Source organism: Aquarana catesbeiana, linkage group LG07 (assembly GCF_042186555.1).
Source record: "Aquarana catesbeiana isolate 2022-GZ linkage group LG07, ASM4218655v1, whole genome shotgun sequence".
NCBI lineage: Eukaryota > Metazoa > Chordata > Amphibia > Anura > Ranidae > Aquarana > Aquarana catesbeiana.
Window position 1 is genome coordinate 238257851 of NC_133330.1, and position 22235 is coordinate 238280085.

The following is a 22235-nucleotide window of genomic DNA, read 5'->3' on the forward strand; positions in this document are numbered from 1 at the left end:
TGTATTCTGTGAAATGTTTGCATTATGGCTTTTGGCACCTTGGAATAATCAACATACTCTGACTAACTGGTAATCTCCAGATGATTGTCATAGTTTTGAAATGATGCAGTAGTGATCCTAATAGTGGTGATTTTTTTTTATTTTCTGTAGGAAACAGATATTTTAATTGTTTGTTTCCAAGTTCTTCTGCAGAATGATCTACAACCTTTTATTTAATTTGCTCTCCTTTAGCTGTGCTCAGTCCACTGTGACGCTCGGCCTGACAGTATGTTAAGAGTTGTGATGATTTTCTCCATTATAAAGCGGAAGACACTCCAGGCAGATATGAAAACACCAATACATTTCAGTTGTATGTAGTTTAACTGCATTTAAAATGATTTTAATTATTTTAAGTACCTTAATTTGACTTTTGTACCAATCGCTTGTAATCCCCTGCACAAAAGGGTTTAAAATGTTGAGCAGAAAGTAGTACTATGGCCTATTCTGGCATGTATGCTGAGGAGGATAGAGCAGAGGGATGAGCTATCCATTGTGCTGCTGCTCTGTTACTATCCAATCACGGGCCAGGGGTGACAAAGTGATCAGACTGCGCTGCTTATCTGCAGCACAAAAAGGTCAGTTCATTTGTGTGTGATGGGGATGTGTAAATATTGATACTGGATGAAAGAGATTGAAATTCTTTGTTAGGTAAAATGCTGCCGTTTAAATTATTCCTAAAGGCAAAGCCTTTTTATTTTGTTTTGAACAGGGGACAGAACATTCAGGTATTTGTTGCGTTGTAACAAATCTTCACAGCATCAAACCCCTTTTTTTTTTAATCTCGCTTTTCTGTTGTTGGGAGTGTGCCAGTAATGGCGATACCTTTTTAAAAGAACCAAAAAAGAGAGAGCCAACCTTCAACCCGTTGTCTTCAAAGTTTTAATGAGGCCATCTTGCAATGATGATATACAAAATGTGCAAAGACAGACATAATATATGTATTTGCACATGAAGTCGACCGCTTGCATGCTGGCTCATTCTCTTTTTTTAGTTTAATGTTGCTGTCTGTGCCACCGTTGGGGAGATTCACCTTCCTCTACCTGTCCTGTTTACTATCATCGTTAAGAGTGGAAGAAAATCCCAAACTTTGGGTTGTCACCAGAACAGAACTAAATCTTCCACTGAGGACACTAGTTCTAGTGATCCTGGGGAAACCTGGGATTTCCCTCACTTTGAAGGGATTTCCTTTCCCTCATTTTGGCTATAGCACAAGGAGTGAAGGAAAATCTATGCAATGGGACACGAATGGGGGGGGGAGAAAAAAAAAAAAAAAAAAAAGCTAACGGGTTATAACCCTCCCTTACTATCCAAAATGAAAAAAAAAAGAAAATACATATTTTTTTTGCGTTTAGCTTTAATTTAAAATGTTAAAGGTAAAATTTAAGGTCCCTCACTGGCACTCATGGCTCCCCCCCGCTGATTGCCTCCATAGCAAACTGCTTGCTTGCCCTCGAGCCCTGCTCCTGTGAGGCATAGGACACACAGATCTGCCCCGCCCTCACTTCCCCCTCATTGGCTGTGCTCGGCAGCGGAAACCATTGTCTTTGAGTCAATGAGGAGGCAGAGAGCTGGGAGAGCAGCTTCTCTCGTGCACATTGCTGGATTGAGATTAGACTCAGGTAAATATTGGGGGGGCTACACACTGAAGGTTTTTACCTTCGTGCATAGAATGCACGAAGGTAAAAAAAAGTTTAGCCTTTAGAACCTCTAAGTATTTCAACAGGGGTGAGGACATTTTTTCAAAAACTACTTGTCCAAGGGATTAAATCGGCGTCCCAATCTACTAGCTAAAAAAAAATAAAAAATTTCCCAGGAAGGCAAATCTGAAGGGTTGACGTCTTTTATTAGGCCACACTTGTCTCTTCTCCCCTGAGAGAACCGGGATGTGTGTTTACACACACATCCCCGTTTTCGTTCTGTCACACGTATCGGCTCCGGGGACACGCGGCGCGCGCGCGCACCTGCTATGACGTCTTAAAGAAGCGACGTATAGCTACGCCGATTTGCGCAGCCATGCCAACCTGCCGCAGTATAACTGCAGTGGCTGGTCGGCTAGCAGTTAAAGCAGAGGCCCTAGACAAAAAAAACCAAAAAAACTCAATACATAACTAAATTGTTTGGTAAAATATAAAAGATGATGTTACGCCGAGTAAATGGATACCAAACATGTCACCCTTTAAAATTGTGCACGCCCATGCAATTGCAATAAACAACGTAAATTTTACTATCCGTAGGCAACTTTTTAAAAGCCTTTACAGGTTACCACCTTAGATTTACACAGGAGGTGTGGTGCTACAATTACTGCCCATGATGTTTGGGGTGACACCTCACATGTGTAGGACAATTGGTGTTTGCGTGTGTGCAGGACTGAAATGTGCATTCGCCTTTGTGCGTTAGGGGGACAGGGGTGCTTTAATTTTTTTTTTTTTTTTTAATACTGTTGCTTTAAAAAAAAAAAAAAAAAATTTCAATCCCTTTTATTGCTGTCACAAGGAATGTAAGCATCCCTTGTGACAGGTACTCTTTATAGAGAGATCTGAGGTCAATAAGACCCAAGATCGGTCCTCTGCCCTTAAAAGCATTTGATCACACCAAGATCATTCATGTATGCCTATTTGTTTACCCATAAACTCACTGGGGCTGCTGTCTGCTAGCAAACGAAGTACCGTATATACTCGAGTATAAGCCGAGTTTTTCAGCACATTTTTTTTTGTGCTGAAAATGCCCCCCTCGGCTTATACTCGAGTCACTGTGCCCAGCTGCATACCTGATCAGCCCGTGTCATGCTCAGACGGCGGCCATCCAGTGTAAAACAGCCGCGTCTCCTCCTCGTCCGTGATAGGGGAACACTCAGTTTCTCAGCAGTGAGTCAGTGTTCTGCCTATCACGGACGTCCTTTCGTCCTCATCCCACGGACGAGAGGATGTGCGTGATAGGCGGAACACCGAACGCTGATTTATGCTGGGAAACTGAGTGTTCCGCCTATCATGGACGAGGACGAGGAGGCTGCACGGCTTTTGTACACTGGATGGCCGCCGTCTGACTGCATGGCACGGGCTGATCAGGTAGGCCGATCGGCACAGTGAGTACTGTCACTAGCACTTTAGTATCAGCACTTTACTGCAGCATTATATTGCAATATTAATTAGCACTGCCTATTGTAAGGATTGCTTTAGAGATTCCTGGGAACATTATCAGCACTTTATGATCATTTATTTTTGTGTAATATTTAATTCTGAAGAGGTATTTAGGGCTGCTTCATCACTAATCACATAAAACAGTGAGGCGTGCAATGGACACAGTGAGGCGTGCAATGGACACAGTGAGGCGTGCAATGGACACAGTGAGGCTGCAGATGGGCATTGTTGACCTTCTTTTCCACTTACAGTAGCTGCTGCATTTATCACCCTCGGCTTATACTCGAGTCAATACTCTAAAAAAATTTAGGTGCCTCACCTTTTAGTCGGGACGACTTCTACTCGAGTATATACGGTATATGGAAAGTGGAATAAAAGTCATGTTTGACCCTATCATTCCTATTGGTTAATTAATATAAATGAATAGTTCTCTTGACCAGCAGGTACTGGTAGATGGAAAGGGATGAGGCCAGGGACAGCTTTAAAAGTAAAACCCCTTCTCATCCACAATCTGTAAATAATACATGTCTTTAGTGTATGTGATTTATTTGAAGGATGGAACTTTAGAAAAGTTTTAGTACTTTCCAAATCATTGTTTGTGCAATTTACCCCTTAAGTGGAACTGCAGTCTGCTCACATAATTTATAATAACGTCTTATCTTGTCTTTGCCATTCTGAATCTTACCTCCAACCACTTTGCATATTATTTTATATATACTGTGATTCTGTACTTGCCAAATATGCTGCAGAAATCTCCCTCCACTGAGTCTGGCTGCATCCATTTTAACTGTGGGCACCTGAAGCTGCTGCCTGTTCATTTCCTGTATTTACACAGACACACACCTCCAGCTCTGTAGCTCTCATTGACCCTCTTATGACTCACCCCCCCCCCCCCTCCCTTCCTGGCAAACTCTTACGAGAGTGAGTTGTGTATGATGTCATAAACCTAGGCTTTTTTTACCAGACAAGAAACATGAAGTGGGCTGTATAAGTTATTTACTGGCAGAAAAAAAATGTTTTGCTATCCATAGTTAAAACAACAAGGGCACAAGATTTAATAGATGGAAAAATGAAAAAATGACTGAAGTTCTGCTTTAGGCCTTTGAAGTGTGATTGTGTGGATCAACATTTGCCCTGATTATATGACCGCTGAGGTATTTTAGAAGCTTTTTCCATGGAGAAACATACTTGCTCTTTATGGAATTTATATCCCTCGATCAATCAGACAGATGGATTAATTGAAAAGTAATAATAGTGATTTGTATAACGCTGAACCTGGATCTTATCTAAGCAGACCTTAAAAAAATGATGCATATGGTACAATCTAGGGCTGCAGCTAACGATTATTTTCATAATCGATTAGTTGGCCAATTATTGTTTTGATTAATCGATTATTCGGTTAATAACCTTAAAAAAAAGTGTGGTGTATAATTTAGTTAATGTGTAAAGTTTTAAAAAAAGGTAATTTATTCTTAAATATCTCCATGCAGTGGTAAATATAAATAGCCAACTATATGGTTAGGGAGCAAAATATCAAAACCACTCTGAGCATAACAGACAGAAGAGATATACTGTATATACTATTAGAGGAGAGATGTACTGTATATACTATTAGAGGAGAGATATACTTTATATACTATTAGAGGAGAGATATACTTTATATACTATTAGAGGAGATGTACTGTATATACTATTAGAGGAGATGTACTGTATATACTATTAGAGGAGATGTACTGTATATACTATTAGAAGAGATGTACTGTATAAACTATTAGAGGAGATATACTGCATATACTATTAGAAGATATATACTGTATATACTATTAAAGGGTGAATCTGGTAAATATCATCAGACTCAGTAATCAAATTTTTTTTTTATTAAAAACAAAAACAATGTCTTTTTAAGAACGTTCGTTCTTTCATTCAGCGAATGTACAAAGATTTTTCGTCTGAATATTCTTGTCTGAAAATTGATCGGTGTGGCCAGCATAAGGCTCAGTACACACCTATGCAGTTTGCTTTTGATCTGTTTCTGCAGTGCTTTTTGCTGTGCGTTTTGATTTTTGTGCACGTGATTTTGCTGCGATTTTGTGCTTTTTGCATTTGTTTTTGCCAATTTATTGTTGGGCAGATTAAAAAACACAAATTACTGCAAAGACGCATTAAATGCTTTTCTGCAGCTTCTCTATTGAAGTATATTCAACCAAAAAAGCACCATTTTGCGTGAACGTGTCCCATAGGAAACCATGTAAATGAACTGTAGTGCATTTCTGCAAAAATGCACCAAAAACACATAGATGTGAACCAGGTCTAAGACGTTTAGTAACATAATGGGGTTAAAAAAAACTAAAATTAGCCCTTTATAGTACAAAAAAAGTAGATGATCACTACTGTAAGGGGTTAATTTTTTTTTTAGTGTAGAACTGTGAAGGTAATATTTGCAGTAGCGATTATTTGCTCTTTTTGTACTATAAAGGGCTCATTTTAGTTTTGTTTTTTTTAACCCCATCATGTTACTGGCCGATTAATCGATTATGAAAATAGTAATCAATTAATTTCATAATCGATTAGTTGTTTCAGCCCTAGTACAATCGGATATTTCCCTTTTTTGCTCTACTTAAAATTGTATTGAGAAAAAAACTGTAGGCTGCCATTACTGAATTCTTTTTTGATAATACTGGTTACTTTGGGTTTCTCTGATGTTATTGCATTCTGAATCACTAATGGGTAATGTGCACACAGCAAATAAGTGTGGCCATACATGAATCGAAATTTTGATCTATGTTTGGGCAGGCTGGTTGTACAGAAGCTGATCTACTGATTGACTTCCGTACAGCCAGTCTGTTGGGTTTTTTGTTTTTGAACAATCAGTGCTGCTGGTTATAGCTATCTAGCAGACAGGCATCTGGCATTTTTAGGAGAGGTCAGCAGTGATTCACACCTATGCATGTTGCTTTTGAGCGTTTTTGGAGGTTTTTTTTTTCATGCTTGCCACGTTTTTGAGCAGCGTTTTTGCGGCGTTTTTGCCGCGTTTTGCGTTTTTTTTTTTTTTTTTTTTTTACAGTTTTTTTTTACAGTCTTAAAAAAAAATAAAAAACAAAAAAAAAAAAAAAAACGGCAAAAACGCATCAAAAACGCTGCAAAAACGGTGCACTTGCGTTTTTGATGCTTGTCCATTGAATTCTATTACATGCAAAACGCTGCATTTTGCATGAAAAAAAGTCCCTGACCCTTTCCAAAAATGCAGAGAAACAAAAAGGCATTGATGTGAACATGTTCCATAGGAACCCATGTTAAAAAATTCCTGTGCATTTCTGCAAAATGCATCAAAAAACACGCTAGTGTGAATGGAGCCTAAAGCAGAACTAAACCCACAGATTTAAAGCATAACTGAAGTCCTGTAAGAAACAGCGAGCAGGTCAGCTTTTTTTGCAGAAGCTTACAGTACTGGGCCAGTCGTGCCGGGATGACTAGCATGCCGACCAATGAAGATGCCTGAAGACAGGCACCCAGAAGATGCTGGCGCTGTAAGTTTCCCAAAAAGGTTACTTCGCAGGCATGCCTTGGAACTGTTATGTCCCGTACACACGGTCGGACATTGATCGGACATTCCGACAACAAAATCCATGGATTTTTTCCGACGGATGTTGGCTCGAACTTGTCTTGCATACACACGGTCACACAAAGTTGTCGGAAAATCCGATCGTTCTGAACGTGGTGACGTAAAACACGTACGTCGGGACTATAGACGGGGCAGTAGCCAATAGCTTTAGTTTCTTAATTTATTCTGAGCATGCGTGGCACTTTGTCCGTCGGATTTGTGTACACACGATCGGAATTTCTGACAACGGATTTTGTTGTCGGAAAATTTTATCTCCTGCTCTCAAACTTTGTGTGTTGGAAATTCCTATGGAAAATGTGTGATGGAGCCCACACACGGTCGGAATTTCCGACAACAAGGTCCTATCACACATTTTCCATCGGAAAATCCTATCGTGTGTACGGGGCATAACAGTTACTACTGTGCTTAGATTAGCTCTTAACCAAACTGTCAATACATCAAATGACTGGTGTCATAGTTGATCACGCACACTACCATGCTAACTGCAGATCACATGGCTAAGATGGCAGCTTCCTTCACTGCAGGGCCAGGTTCACATATGTGCGGCCGCGGTTCCCAGCGTGGGGTCTGGTGCGTTCCTGTTCACCGGTTCAGGTGCAAATTGGGTTTAAATTTTTGCCTGAATTCTCATCTGAACCGGACCCAAACACACACAGGACCCTTTTGGAATGCGGACCGCGGCCACCTCGGACCTGTGTGAATCGGCTCCATTGAGAGACGGTCTCACTCGCATGTCATGCATCCAATTCGCACATATGTGAACCCGGCCGTAAGGATAGGAAAGTTTAGTTTTCCTTTAAAGGAATCCTTTCATGCACAGCCCCTGCAGTATGCAGCTTGCTGGATGGCTCCATGGATGGCATGCAGATGAAATGTCCGAGACTGTGCAAATATATAATTTTTTACTTTACATTATGAATAGAAATCTAAATATTAATCGTATTAAAATTTACCCAGGCATCTGGGGAAATTGTTCAGGCTTTCCTTCCCCTTCTCCACTAGACAATCTAGGACTTGACTATCTGTCCACTGGGCACTGGGATTTTGATGTGAGTTCATAGCAAGTAGTGAGAGGACAAAAATGTTCAGAGAGCTCACAGGCTCTGGTTAGGCTGCTCACAACCAGCAAGGCTAACCTCCAAAAGGTAACCCTAGCAGGTTACCAGAAATAAAAGCATGCACTAATGGAGGAAGTGCCAGTAATGGAGGAAGTGCCAGGCCAAAGGATAAAAGTCCAAATTAATTTATTCCTTTATACTGTATATACTGAAAAAAAGTTACTGGCCAGCAGTATTTGCTTGAGCAATTAAGATGTAATGGCTAGTAGCTCTCTGATTCAGCAATTGGCTTCCTTACACAGATTCACACAGGAAAGCCCTATTTTCAGTACATTTTATTTTAAGTGAAGCACTGATGAAGGGGGAGTGTTTTCTCATCCCCAAAACACATTCAATGTTATTTTTTAATTTTTTTTTTTTTAGTATAAACTAATATATGAATTTGCACCTTTGTGAACGCAAGCCATGTGTACAAGGTACAATTTGCCAGATTTGTAACTTCTGCAGGGCTTTGGACTCTCCTGTGACAACATTGAGTTCCACACACATTTTTCATTCCTCATCATGTGCATCCTTAAAATGAATTGGCAATTAATTTTTATTTTTTTCTGTTCACTTACCTGATTTATGCCTATATCTAATTTCATTTCCTCCTCTAGGGAGCTGCGGACGTCATTTCCGGGTTTGCATTGGCTCCTGGCTGATCTTGGTCAGCTTGGCATGGCGTCTATGGAAATTCTTGGCTAGCTTGGCATTGCAGGGCTCCAGTAACATTTAACATTGGTGCCTATGGAAAATCTAGAGCCATGCCAAGCTGACCAAAATTGCTCCGCACTGCACAATTATGAGATTAGCAGGTGCATGCTGGGTAGCCAACATGCACGGAATCCAGGAAGGAGGACACTGTGGCTTCAGATGCCCACACTGGAGATGGCGGCGCTGTGCAGAAACTTCACAAAGTGAAAAACAATGCTGCACATATAGAAAACTGGGCATAGTTTACAGCATACCTTTGTTACATTGCACGAGGCATAAGTATTCTAGGGGTATTTTTATCTTAAAAGTCATATTTCTGCCGCTACTCCGCTTTAACATACTGGTGGTCTTTGTCTTTAGTGGGCTGAACACAGTTTTTGCTTAAGGGCCCTTTCACACTGATGCACTTTTGAAGTGCTTTTGTGCAGCTTAAGGGCTTTTACATTGATAACTTACAATGGAAGGCGTCTTTTTGGGGGTGCATTTGAAAAACTGCACCAAAGATGTAGCACACAGGATTTTCAAAGTGCAGTACACCTGAAGATCTGCATAGGACTTAATGGGGAATAGTTTTCATGCGCTTTTGTTGCCCTGGAAAAGCGTGAGAAAAGCACACCAGCGTGAAAAGGTTTTCAGTTAGCATAATGTGCAAAGATTCAAGGTTGTTTATTAATTGCCCCCTATTGTAAACCCCTTCCCTGCCAGTGACATTTTTACAGTAATAGGTGCATTTTTATAGCACTGATCACTGTGTAGTTGTCAATGGTCCCAAAAATGTGTCAAAAATGTCCGATCTGTCTGCCGCAATATCGCAGTTCCAATAAAGATCAGATTGACGCCATTACTAGTAGAAAAAAAATTACCGTAATAATAAAAATGCCATAAATCTATCCCCTATTTTGTAGACGCTATAACTTTTGCCCAAATCAATCAATATATGTTTATTGCGATATTATTATTATTTTTTTTTATGTAGAAGAATACATATCGGCCTAAATTGAGGGAAAAAAAAATGTTTTTGATAAAAAATGTGGGATATTTATTTGTTATAGTAAAAAGTAAAAGATAGTGTTTTTTTTCAAAATTGTCGCTTTTCTTTTGTTTATAGCGCAAAAAATAAAAACCGCAGAGACGATCAAATACCATCAAAAGAAAGCTCTATTTGTGGGAAAAAAAGGACGTCAATTTTGTTTGGGAACAGCGTCGCACGACCGCGCAGTTGTCAGTTAAAACGACGCAGTGCCGTATCTCAAAAAATGGCCTGATCATTAAACAGCCAAATCTTCCGGGGATGAAGTGGTTAATGTTCATTGGTTGTATTTAGGCATTTTACCAGTCATTGATCCTAGAGCGTAGTATCGTGCTTTTTCTAGTCAATTAAAAAAAAAAAAAAAAAAGTTCATCTTTGCTTTTTCTTTTCTTTTTTTTTTTTAATTGTTCATACCTTCAGGGGATATCTAGTACAGAATTTTCAAATAGACATTCTTGTACATAGTCCTGAAGAAAATGTTTCTTTTTAATATTTATTATGTTCAGTACTGCAAAATTAAAAAATGTTAGGCCTCATGCTCACTGAACGTTTTTACAGCAGCTGTTTTTGGCTGTAGAAGTTTTTTTTTCTACAGTCCTTAAACTCTCCATCATGTTATCCTATGTGTCCATGCACACATAGGCTGTTATCAGCAGTTTTGGGCACTGTCGTTTTTGAGCAGTAAAAAAAACCAAAAAACTAGTGGGTTCTGAGAGACTTTTTTAATACGCTGATAAATGTCGATAAACACTCAAATGTCGCTCACCAGTGTTTTTTTAGTGTTTTTTAGTGTTTTTTGATGCATTGAAAAAAAAAAATATTTTTTTTCCTTCAAAAAAAAACAAAACGCTAAAACACGCTAATAAACAATAAAAAAAAATGCTATTGCAAAAACGTTGAAAAAAGTTCAAAGAAGTTGAAAAACTCACTGCAAAGCTACTGGCATTTTTATAACATTATTGTAACGTCCTGTGTGCATGCAGATGAATGTTTTGGCTCCATGCACACTGGAGCTCATAAACAGCCGTTTTTTGGAGTCTAGGCGTTTTTTGTAACAGCCCATAAACTCCACTCTGTTATCCTATGTGTCCGTGCACACATGGACGTTTTTTAGCTTTTATTGGCAGTGGAGTTTTTGGGCTGTTCTCTGAACGCCATAAAATCGCGTTCAAAGTGCCGTTTTTCTGACCATAAAAAACGCTGATAAACGAGCGTTAATTAGGGTTCGACGTTCTATTTTTTCAATGCATTGTGGGATTTTTGGAGTGTCCTCTGTGTATATTTATTAAAAACGCCCATAAACGCTAGTACAAAGCGCTGTTAAAATCTCGTTTTTCAATCAGCGTTTTCTGCCAGCAATCTGGTGTCCAGAAAAATCTTTTTTTCCAGTGTGTATGGAGCCTTCACATTTGCCACTTGTGTCCAGCAGATAGTGAGGCCATCTAAAAACAGGAAGCTGAAATTGCTAAAAGAGGACAGAATCATACATCTATCTTCTAGCAATAATGGAAATGGACTTTGGTTCAAATTTGATGCAAGTTGAGGTCCATAGACCTCAAGTTTACACAGGCATCCTCTAAAATCGCAGCAAAACCACGATTTTGCCATGATTTTGATGTGATTTCAGGGAATGCCCGTGTAAACTTGAGGTCTATGGACCTCAACTCACATCAAAGTCTCACCAAAGTAGTACAGGGACTACTTTGAAGTTGGTGCGACTTGAAGTCGCACAGATATGAATGGTATGCATTTAAAATCATGGGTTACGACTTGTCATGCGACGTTGCAGTCGCAGAACAAGTCGCACAAGTGTCAAAGGGACCTTACCTTTCTTATTTTTGGAACTGTAGAAATAAACATCTACTAGAGGGAGCTTGCATGGCAGTGCTTTCAGGGGCAACCCGGGCTTTATAATAGAAGAGTCCAGCACTGGCTGCTTACTTTAAAACTACTGAAAATTCATATGGGTTTGTTTGTGCTAGCAAAATGGATTTTTCTTTTTCTTGCCAACCATAGCGACATATACCAGGGAGTAAATCCTTTTCTGTTTCTCACAAAACAGTGTGCATTGTATTTATGGCTTTATATATAATGTATATGAAGGATTGCATTAAGGGGAGGATGCGCTTTTTGATAATTCCACCTTAGGCAATATAAGGGCTAGGAAGAGCCCTGAAGCAATGCTTGGATAAAAACCAAAATCTCTGGGTTAGTAGTTTGTTCCCTTCATATATTGTCATTACATGTTCAGTTTTCGAGTTTGACATTTAACTACATATGCACAATGAGATGATTTGCAATAGTCCCCTGTACGTCTGCCAAAATGTGAGGAAGATCAGTGTGCTCTCTCTAAGTGAGGGATCCCTGCGGGCCATGACTGTGCCGTTTTTTTCAAGATTCTAATAGATGATTTTATTTTTCTCCAGAACTGACACGGAGAACTGCAATCAGCACAGCATGAACAGCTATGTCTTCTGTGTTAAAAACAGTTCTGCTTTTCTTTTCAATCTTGTCTCACTGGAATAAAAAATATAGCCAAAAATATTTTGGAAAAGCAAAAATCTAGAACATAGAAAAAGTTGATTCTTTAACTCATTAACTATTCATAAAGTAAAGACTTAACAAATAAAGACGTGAATAATAAAATACTTTTACATTGGGTATAGGATTGATGGAGGGCTGAATAGACAGACGCTGTTTGATATATTTCATTTGGTATGAAAATGTTTGATATTTCCAATTCACTTTAGATGAGATCAGCTAAGCTTTTATACTTATTTAAAAGAAACATGTCATGAGAGGTAGGTTGCCATTGCCGACCTCCTACCGAAAGTTCTACTTCCCTTCCTGTCATTCTAAACCTTTCACTTAAGTATTTTTTAAAACGCTGACTTTCAGCACGTGTGTTGCAGTTCTGATTTCTTTTCCATTTCAATAGTATTTATTTAGTTGTTACAAGAAGATAAAGTTCCGCCCGCGCAGGGGCTAGCTTTGACAATTGTAACAAAGGTTAGTTTGAAAAAGAAGGCAAAGAAGACCAGAAATGTAAAAAAAAAAAAAAAAAAAAATCCTGAGAGTGGATGTAACCACAACAGATAGGCATGGTCCAGAAGCTGTAACAGCCAGAGGGTCCTGGGGAGGTTCCCAACAATAACAGGGCTTCCCTTGGGCCCTCCAATATCCATATAGTACACATCCTATATGAATTCAAAAAAAGGAATGTCCAGGCAGAAACCAAGGGGTACTTGGGTAAGAGCGTGGCGCAAATGGAAAAGGGGTCATGCACCCAGCAGATGGAGAAGTAGAAAAAAAGCCAAAGAAGACTAGGGGGGAAAGGGGATCACTAGAATGCTCAGGTGACTATTCCAAAGGAGTGTCACCTACTTATTATTCTCAGTTTTCTTTTACTTTTTTGTATTTTTTCCTGGTAGGGCTATATTGACTCCATTTTTACATCTTAGATACAAAAAACAAATATAACAAACATACTGTATATTATTGATGTCTTCAATGTGCTAGGACAATTAAAGTGGTTCTAAAGGTAAAATATTTTTTTTTTGTTTACCTTAATGCATTCCCTGCCACATGCTGGAAAGAGTGAGGGGTGGGGCTGAGGCGAACTGTTTGTGTCAATGGATGCACACAGCTCAGCTTGGGGTCAAGCCTGCACATCTGCCCCCACAGCAAGCGCTTGCTATAGGGGCAGGCAAAGAAGAGGAGGAACCAAGATAACCGGTGGGGGACCCCAAAAGAACGTGTTTATTTTAATTTTAAAAATTGCCTTTTAAACCACTTTAAATTCTTAACATTAGATATAGAGATTATATAGATATACATGCAGAAGAGACATGCTATTCTTCAGAATGTCCCCCCCCGCACTTGAGCAGCTCGAAATGTATTCTCGGCACTGTGCTGGAATGTGTCAGGTCATCCTGCATAGGGCAGCCAAGACAGCCGAAAACCCGGTAGAAGTCGATCCTGGCACGGGACCTCACAGACATTGGGTCATTGGAGTGGAGCTAAGTAATGAGGAGTCTAGTTATGCTTTAACCTCCCTGGCGGTATGTGTATATCAGATTTTTGAATCTCAAAGCGGTACATTGTTTTGCATAGAAATTTGGCGTTTTATATTGTAGGGCTGTAATTCTTAGGAATTGCTCACTTAAATCTGTCCAAACAAGATATCCGATATGATAAAGTTTGAAACATGAAATCATAAATTATAATATAATTATAAAAAATAATATAATATATAATATAATAATAAAATTAATTTCCCCATGATTCACTATCGCTCAATTCTACAAGTGTTCTAATTTACTATCGCTATTTTTTAGCTGGTCTAAAACCACTTTTGACGTAAAGGGACACTTTTTGGTTGCTATGGACAATCTCAAGTTTCCAGGCAGAAAGCACAGTATATATAATATAAAAGTGCATGCAGGGCACTGGACAAAGCACTAGGGACAAAAGGGAGATGAAATGAATTTGCCGCCAGGCTCCACCCCCATGCGTCACGACGCTCGCAGGAAACGGAGCCCAGAACACAGCATTGGGTGGATGATCCGGTGGAGGACACAGCAGGGGGACATCAAGGAATCCTGGTGCCAAGGTAAGTACCAGGATTCTGCAATGCAATCCCGAGTGTGGCTCGGGGTTAGCGCTAATGGTACTGAAATTTAACCCCGAGCCACACTTGGGAATACCGCCAGGAGGGTTAAAGTGGTTGTAAACCCTTACATATACCCAGTAAAGTTGCTAGCCTTAGGTGATTCGCAGAGATGAAAATAATCCTCCTACATAAATTGTACCTGTTTATCTGCCGTCTTCTCTGCTCTACATCCGTTCTAAGTGCTGAATTATAAAGCTTGTCTGAAAGTTCAGAAAAAGGGTGCAGAGAGCTGAAGTTACATTCTGTAGAGCTCAATAAGGTGAGCTCTGTGAGCTGATTGGAGGGAAGAGACCCCCCCCCCCTTTTACACAGCACAGAGGAACAGAACTGGGGCTGTTAATCTGCTGGAGATCCCTCTCCTGTCACCATTTTTTTCCTGGTGTCAGTAAAACTTGTCCAAAGTGATTCATGATAATAGCAGAGGAATGAAGCACCAGACAGAAATGACACTTAGTGCTCTTAACTGAGAAAAGTACACACTATAGAGGGCTATGCTTTGTTCAAATTTCGTGTTTGAGGTTTACAACCTCCCTAAGGTCTCACTTACATTGGATGTGATCCCATTGAGTTTGCTACATTTTATATCACAGGTAAACTGCATGGTACTTTAACTTTCATTTATGTTGGTGGGCAATTTTCTCGCCAGAGTGATGTGTTAAAAATATCTTGCATGCTGCAGTTTAAGTAGCCAGGAACCTGTACGTTCCCTTACAAGGCAAGGTTCTGTGGAGACCCTAAAGATTGCATCACAGCACAGTGGTGTAGTGGGTAGCACTCTCGCCTAGCAGTAACAAGGGTCACTGGTTCAAATCCCAACCGCAACACTACCTGCTTGGAGTTTGCATGTTCTCCCTGTGCCTGCGTGGGTTTCCTCCGGGTACTCCGGTTTCCTCCCACACTCCAAAGACATGCTGGTAGGTTAATTGGATCCTGTCTAAATTGTCCCTAGTATGTATGAATGTGAGTTAGGGACCTTAGATTGTAAGCTCCTTGAGGGTAGGGACTGATGTGAATGTACAATGTATATGTAAAGCGCTGCGTAAATTGACAGCGCTATATAAGTACCTGAAATAAATAATAAATAATAAAAATAAATCTAAAAATTTGATGTATATTAATATAATGTTTACATATCTGGAATGAACAATTGTTATTTTCCAGAAAAAAAATGCATTGGTTTATACTATTTGGTCAGCTTGGACACAAATGGTGACTGTCTAAGTTCTTAAAGACTAACCAGGGGTATTTTGAATTTGAGTTATTGCTGCCTAGTTGAAGTGGCAACCTCCTTAGGAATTGAGTGGAACAGAGGTTGCTGCAATCCATTTCCTGGCAGATTAGCTAATCGAGGTTGGTTGGTCTAGCAAAGAGGAGGGTAGAAAGGATTTTTCATGATTCTTTTACATCAAATACTTGCTTACCAGCAGCGTCCTTGTCTTTTAATAACTAGAATATCCTCTCAAAGACCTAAATATTCATATGAGTTTAGCAATGTGATAGACAGAAAAAAGAAGCAAGAGCTCTAAATAAAATCCTAATCTCTTGATGCTGGTTTTGTTCTCTGCATGAAAAAGGCGAGCCCTCATATGGTGCCAGAAAAACAGATTGTTCATCCACACTTGTTTGATTTTCTACACAGCCTAATGCACATAATGCCACTTTATATGGTAGAGATTAAATAGCTGTACCCCTCTACAACCAGCAGTGTAATCTTACATACCATCATATTAAAACTGATTAGCACATGAGTAGGACAAAATATGTATAGGGTGTGAGGGTCACTGACTAGCCCCCACTCCCACAAATCCCTGCCCTGGATTAGCGATTAAAGTGAACCTAAAAGTAGGCATTTATTATATTGCAGCTTACCAATTCTAGGATGTGATGGCTATATTGGTTTCCTTTTTTTAGGCTTGCTTTCTTCAATTTTCATATGGTGATCCAGCAAGCAAGTCTATTGTTTTTCACACGCTCAAGTTCTCCAGCAGAATGTATCCATTTACATAGATGAGACAAACAACCTAAAGCCGAGTTCCACCCATTTAAAAGTCAGCAGCTACAAAAAAAGTGTAGCTGCTGACTTTTAACAAAGAGACACTCACCTGTCCCAGGATCCAGGGATGCGCGTGCCCGAAGCCTCGCTCCTCTCCCCCTCCTCTCTGCGGCGCCGCCATTGTAACTGTGGGCGCCCGGCTGTGGCATCATGACCGGGGCGCACACTGCGCATGTGCGAGCCACGCTGTGTGTTGTGAATGGCCGAGCAATCTTCTGGGACCTGTAGCATGTCCCACAAGTTTGCAGGGAGGGAGGGGGGGAAAGGTGAACTTCCTTCTGGCACCAGGAGAGGAAGTGGGATCAAAACTGGGTATCCGCCCCCCCCCCCCAAAAAAAATGACATGCCAAATGTGGCATGTCAGGGGGTCATCAGTACGTAAAGCGGAAGTTCCATTTTTGGGTGGAACTCCGCTTTAACACTGGCGGGAGTGATTGATTAAAATGATCATCTTTTATTCATGCAAAACCAAAAAGGAAAAAAAATGGTTTGCTGTATATGATTATAAAGTGTGAGCTGGAGTTTGCCTTCAATTTGTTTGTGTATCTAAATCTGCTAATTTAACATTATTCTCCCCCAGACTGACAAAGCTGCTGTCTGCTGTGCTCATTCCTCCTGAGTTGTGTCTCACTAATACAGGAGGTGTGTTACTGGCCTAATCAGAAGGTAAAAACCAAGGGGGAAAAAGCCAAAGAAAACTGATGCAGCCACCACATCTAATGATTGGTAAGCTGCAATATATTATATTATTTTTAGTTTTACCACATTGAACGTAGACACGTTTTATCAACTAGTATCCAAGTACTACCCCTTTACATTTAGAAAAGCATCAAAACGCCATATGAGCTCTTGGCACAACCTAGGTCCAAGCCCAATTATGTTAAGATCACCTATAGATTCTTACACAAAATATGATATTACAAAGGTCATAACTGTAATGTAAGCAACGTTCTAATAAGTGGAGAATATTTCACTCAGCTAGACGGGGGAAATAGATATACTATAAAGAATTATTTTATTTGTAACACTGTATATTGTGACTACATTTTGAAATCCCCATGCACACGGACATACAGTGTATGGGAAAGACAATTATTCCTCTTTACTCAATGCCCTTTTTTTGCCCCTTTGTAGTTGCTATCTGTGTGGTCATATGTTGCATTATGACCTTTTTTTTTTTTCATTGTATCTTGGTGAACTATGGTATTATATAGTAGGGCACTCTAAACACCCTTTCAGCATAATGCTCATTAATACTATATTCATGTGTTTTTACTGTTTAAAATGATGACCTAGGGGTCCTGCATGGTTCTGAATCTCTATACTTGCACATGATGTGATCGTTTTAATACATTTTTGGACTTTTAAATTAATCCATGGGGTGCTGGCGACATATGCTTTGTATGTTGATCGTTGGTTAACCAGCTAGGCAGTGATCCAACACCTCTAAACTCCTGGCTTTTAAACCAAGGAAAGTGTGTGTGTGATGGGAATATATTTATAACTCCTCATACAACAAAGCCAATTCTCCCTGCTAATTGGCGAGCTCTAACTGACTCGGCAGTGGGTTTTTGGGCCTCTAAAGAGAGACCAAGGTTTTATTTCCTACTGAGTTTTTATGATGGCTTGGGATAATAAAGATCTTCCTCCATACATTATTTAAATATTTTGCATGATAGTGTTTTTTGATAATTCACAAATCGCCATATGTTTTTTTTTTTTTTTTTTTTTAAGCGCTTTAAATTGTATATTGTCCTTGCGTGGGTTTTAGGTTGTATCAACCTTTTGATTAACATCTTACATTGGCAACCAGTGATTTTGTTAACATAAACCTGCATGAATTCATGAAAGCAGACCTAAACCATGATACTTTTTATATTCTATCACTGCCTTAATATATCAACTGCCGAGTAAAGTTCCTTACCAAATCATGGCTTCAGGTTAGATCAGGCTGTGGGTGCTATAATTGCAGGCTGGTTACACAACAGGCAGGAAGTGAATTCAGTTACAGCCATTGATTAGTTGGAGTAGTCCAATGACCTCCATCTTGCCAAACGTTTTAATTAAAATAACAAACATGTTATACTTGCCTGTTCTGTGCAATGGTTTTGCACAAAGTGATCCCAGACCTCCTTTTCAGGACCCCCGGTCCGGTGCCGTTCACTTGTCATTTGTTTATGCCCCTATAGACATGTAGGCCCACAACCGGCATAAAATTTCTCCTGATGCGGCTTCCCACAACAGCGACTTTCTTGGGCTCCTCCGCCAGTAACACAACGTCAACTCCTGCTCCCCTGGTACATCATTTCCGGTCAGTAGGCACATCTGACTTCCTGATGGGGGAGAAGAGCCAGGGGTCTGTCTCGCATTCTACAGTGGTGTCTGGGGCAGGTATTCTGCACTGTATTGCACTGGCCATACATTATTAGATTTTTTTCTTCCAGCCATGATTACAGCATGAAAGCTAATATTATAACACCCGCGCAATGTTACTTAGCAACAAGCTCCTTTTTTTTTTTTTTTTTCAAAGAATGAAAGTGGGAAATTTTGACTGGTTTATCAGGAACTGACCAAAGTACCAGCTTAAAAAGTCAGGGACACCTGCTAACTATTGCGTTATGATTTTTAAAAACCTGTGCATAACTGGTAGGCTGCAGACCAGTCTTTATAACAGCTGGTTTTAATATGTGTAAAGCAGTGCACAATCCAAAATATGCAGTATATTATCACTTTTCTTGCAGTAAGAAGTGTCGTTTGCTAGAAATCCTTTTCATTTGAAAAGTGTGTGGCATGACATTGCATTTTTGTTCTTTTTTTTTCCTGTCAGTTTTATATAGCTTATTTCAGCTGTTATAGAGTATTTTATTCACCTCGGGGCCATAGATTACTGCTCTCCAGTGGTATATTATGGAGGAAGTAGGATCAGACGAGAAAACTTACATAAGCATAGTGTAGGACAAGGTGATCTTTCCCTGGAGCCCTGTTTAGTCACCAGTAATAGGCGGCAGGCCTGTTCAGTAAGGAGTGTTTTTAAAAGAAACTGCAAACTATGAATGGCTGAATGGCAATCCTTCTTTTTTTTTTTTTCTAGTGCTAATACTGTTAATTGTGCCCTTTCATATATTGACATATGGACTTTTATTATGTTTTATGTTTAACTATGATGTGTTCTAAAGAAAAATACATTTTTAATTTGGCTTACTATGAAACATTCTATATGAATATTTTATATGTGCCACTTAAAGCCATAAATTGTCAGGTCCCAAATTAGAGCTTCAGCTTTCTGGAGCTTAGACAACAGCCCTGTAGTCAAAGGTGACCTGCGCTCAAATGTACAGCTTTAATTGATCTTCGATCTTCTCCCCTTTCAGTAAATTGGGGATACCTTTTTTGGGGGAGCACATGCCGTAATTAAAAAAACATTGAATAAAACCCAAAGAATGTTTTATTTACCTTTTTTTTTTTTTTTTATTATTTTTTTTTATTTGTCTTAAATACAATATTAAATAAGGGGTTGCAGGTAAAAGAAGTGTAAACAAGTAGCACTTGTACTGCCTTTTCTTGCAATAATAAAGCCGCTATATACAGTTCTTTGTGTGAGATCCTGAAAAATATTGTGTCTGTACTAAACCGTTCAGACTGACTGCACAGCTTGAATTGGGAAAGCTGCTTTTGCATCATGGGAGTAGGCATTTACTGTAGAATTGGGCCTTTTGTTTGTTCTAACTCTGCTTTTAATCTATTTTAGACCTTGACTGCTTTTAGTTTTAGCATTGTGAATACAATGTCTAACCTTTTTAATGCTGCTTTTATCGATTGTGCTAGTTTACTTTATAGTCATTTTACTGATTAAAGGATAAGTTCATCTTTAGTAACATGTTACACCCAAATTTTGGGTGTAATATGTTACTAAACTATGGCCACGTGTCCACACTTTAAAGAAGTATTGCCAGAATGCAAAATCCTTTGTTGATAACCACAGGGGACCCAGTGCACATTGCACTTGGTCCTATTTAAATATGTGCAGGGGTGGTCAGACAGGTTGACCCCTCTCCCCCACCACCAATATCCAACCATGCTGGTTGAAGGTGATGAATACATAATTAACTTTAACTGACAGCATTCAAAGGAAAGGATACAGTGCACATAGAGCCAGTGGTGTATTTAGGTTTTGTGCTGCCCTAGGCCTGACTGAGCTTGCATACCCCCTAATTTAAATATGACCCACCACTTCCTGTCAAGGCCACACCCCTTCCTGTTTAAGATCCGTCCTGTCATCTTCATTGGAGGAGGACATAGGGACACCACAGGAGGAGGACAGAGAGGCATGCGGCATCTTTTTATTTGGGGGGTAAGGGGATATGTGCTGGTTGCTTTGGGAGGGGAGGATCAAACCCCCCCCCCCCACTAGCACATATCCTTTCCCCTCCCAAAGCACTCAGCACATATCCCCTTACCCCCCCTCCCCTCATCCATGTGTGCATCTGTTATCTGCCCCCCTTCCCGGTTACTGTGTCCCCCTCCACTGTAAACTATACACAGACCTCAGAGCAGCAGCGCGGCTCTTGCACTGAAGTTATGTCCCTCCTCTGTGGCTCCTTCTCCTCCTGGCTGTGTACACTAGAACATTGGAGCAGAGAAGGAGCTGAGAAGTGTGTGTGGCTGACAGTGGGGAGAGAGGTGGCGGCTGCTACGGAAAGCCGATCGCCGCTTGTGGGACCCCAGGTGGCAGATGTCCTGGGTGCCCACGCTAGCGCACTCTGTCTGCCAGTTACCGAAGCTCAGTGCTGGAACTTGTTGTGGGCTCCGGGACAGTGGCATCCAGCCAACGCGTACTTGAGTAGCGCCTGCATATGAAAACAGTGTACAAACCACACATGTGAGGTATCACCGCGATCGTTAGAGCGAGAGCAATAATTCTAGCCCTAGACCTCCTCTGTAATGCAAAACATGCAACCTGTAGAATTTTTTTAAATGTTGCATATGGAGATTTTTAAGGGTAAAAGTTTGTCGCCATTCCACGAGTGGGTGCAACTTTGAAGCGCGACATGTTGGGTATCAATTTACTCGACGTAACTTCATCTTTCACAATAGAAAAAATTAGGCTAATGTTACTGTTGTCTTATTTTTTAAATTAAAAAAGTGTATTTTTTCCAAAAAAAAAAGTGTGCTTGTAAGACCGCTGTGCAAGTACGGTGTGACAAAGTATTGCAACGACCGCCATTTTATTCTCTAGGGTGTTAGAAATATATATATAGTGTTTGGGGGTTCTAAGTCATTTTATAGCAAAAAAAATGATTTTAGCTTGTAAACACTGAGTCTGAAAAATAGGCCCGGTCGTTGTTAAACCTCCTGTGGATAAAATGAGCGAAAAGCACATTGGGATGGCTGGGCCAGAAATGGTATTGAAAACCGCTTCTATTTATTATGAAAAGTAAAATTCTGACCAAAAAGGAGAACCTATCTGTCACAAATTCCACACGCCCACGGCGACAAACTAACCGCAACGGGCGTTCCGTGACCGGGGTATATGAGGAACTAAGGGAATAAGGGGGAACTTATACTGAGCATGTAATACTGGCTGTGGTACTTTCACAGCCTGCACTACCTTTGGCCACCATTAGAGGGAGACTCCACTCCAATCCAGCTAGCTGACCACACACAGGCAGATACAAATCTTACATACAATCTGGTGCACTCTAAAGGTTGGGGAGCCGTCTAACAATTATTACACACTTCTAGGGTTCCTCCAGCTATCCTACAAGCTTGAACCCCGGTGTTAATCACTCTTCCCACTGTCCCCACACCAACACACCAGACACACCATAAACGATAGCCTGCCACCACCCAACAGTTTGTCCGCAGACT

General features: G+C 40.2%; 1 protein-coding gene across 5 annotated transcripts in view; it reads left to right on the forward strand.

Moving 5' to 3' along the window:
• Nucleotides 1-22235, forward strand: part of DIPK1A (divergent protein kinase domain 1A) — a 274738-nt gene that overhangs the window by 17005 nt on the left and 235498 nt on the right. Inside the window, exon 2 of one of the 5 annotated variants that reach the window (XM_073593134.1) lies at nucleotides 16948-17093. The exons of the other annotated variants lie outside the window; for them this stretch is intronic. The gene's annotated coding sequence lies outside the window, so the exon portion shown is untranslated. The remainder of the gene's footprint in view (nucleotides 1-16947; nucleotides 17094-22235) is intronic. 5 annotated transcript variants of the gene reach the window in all.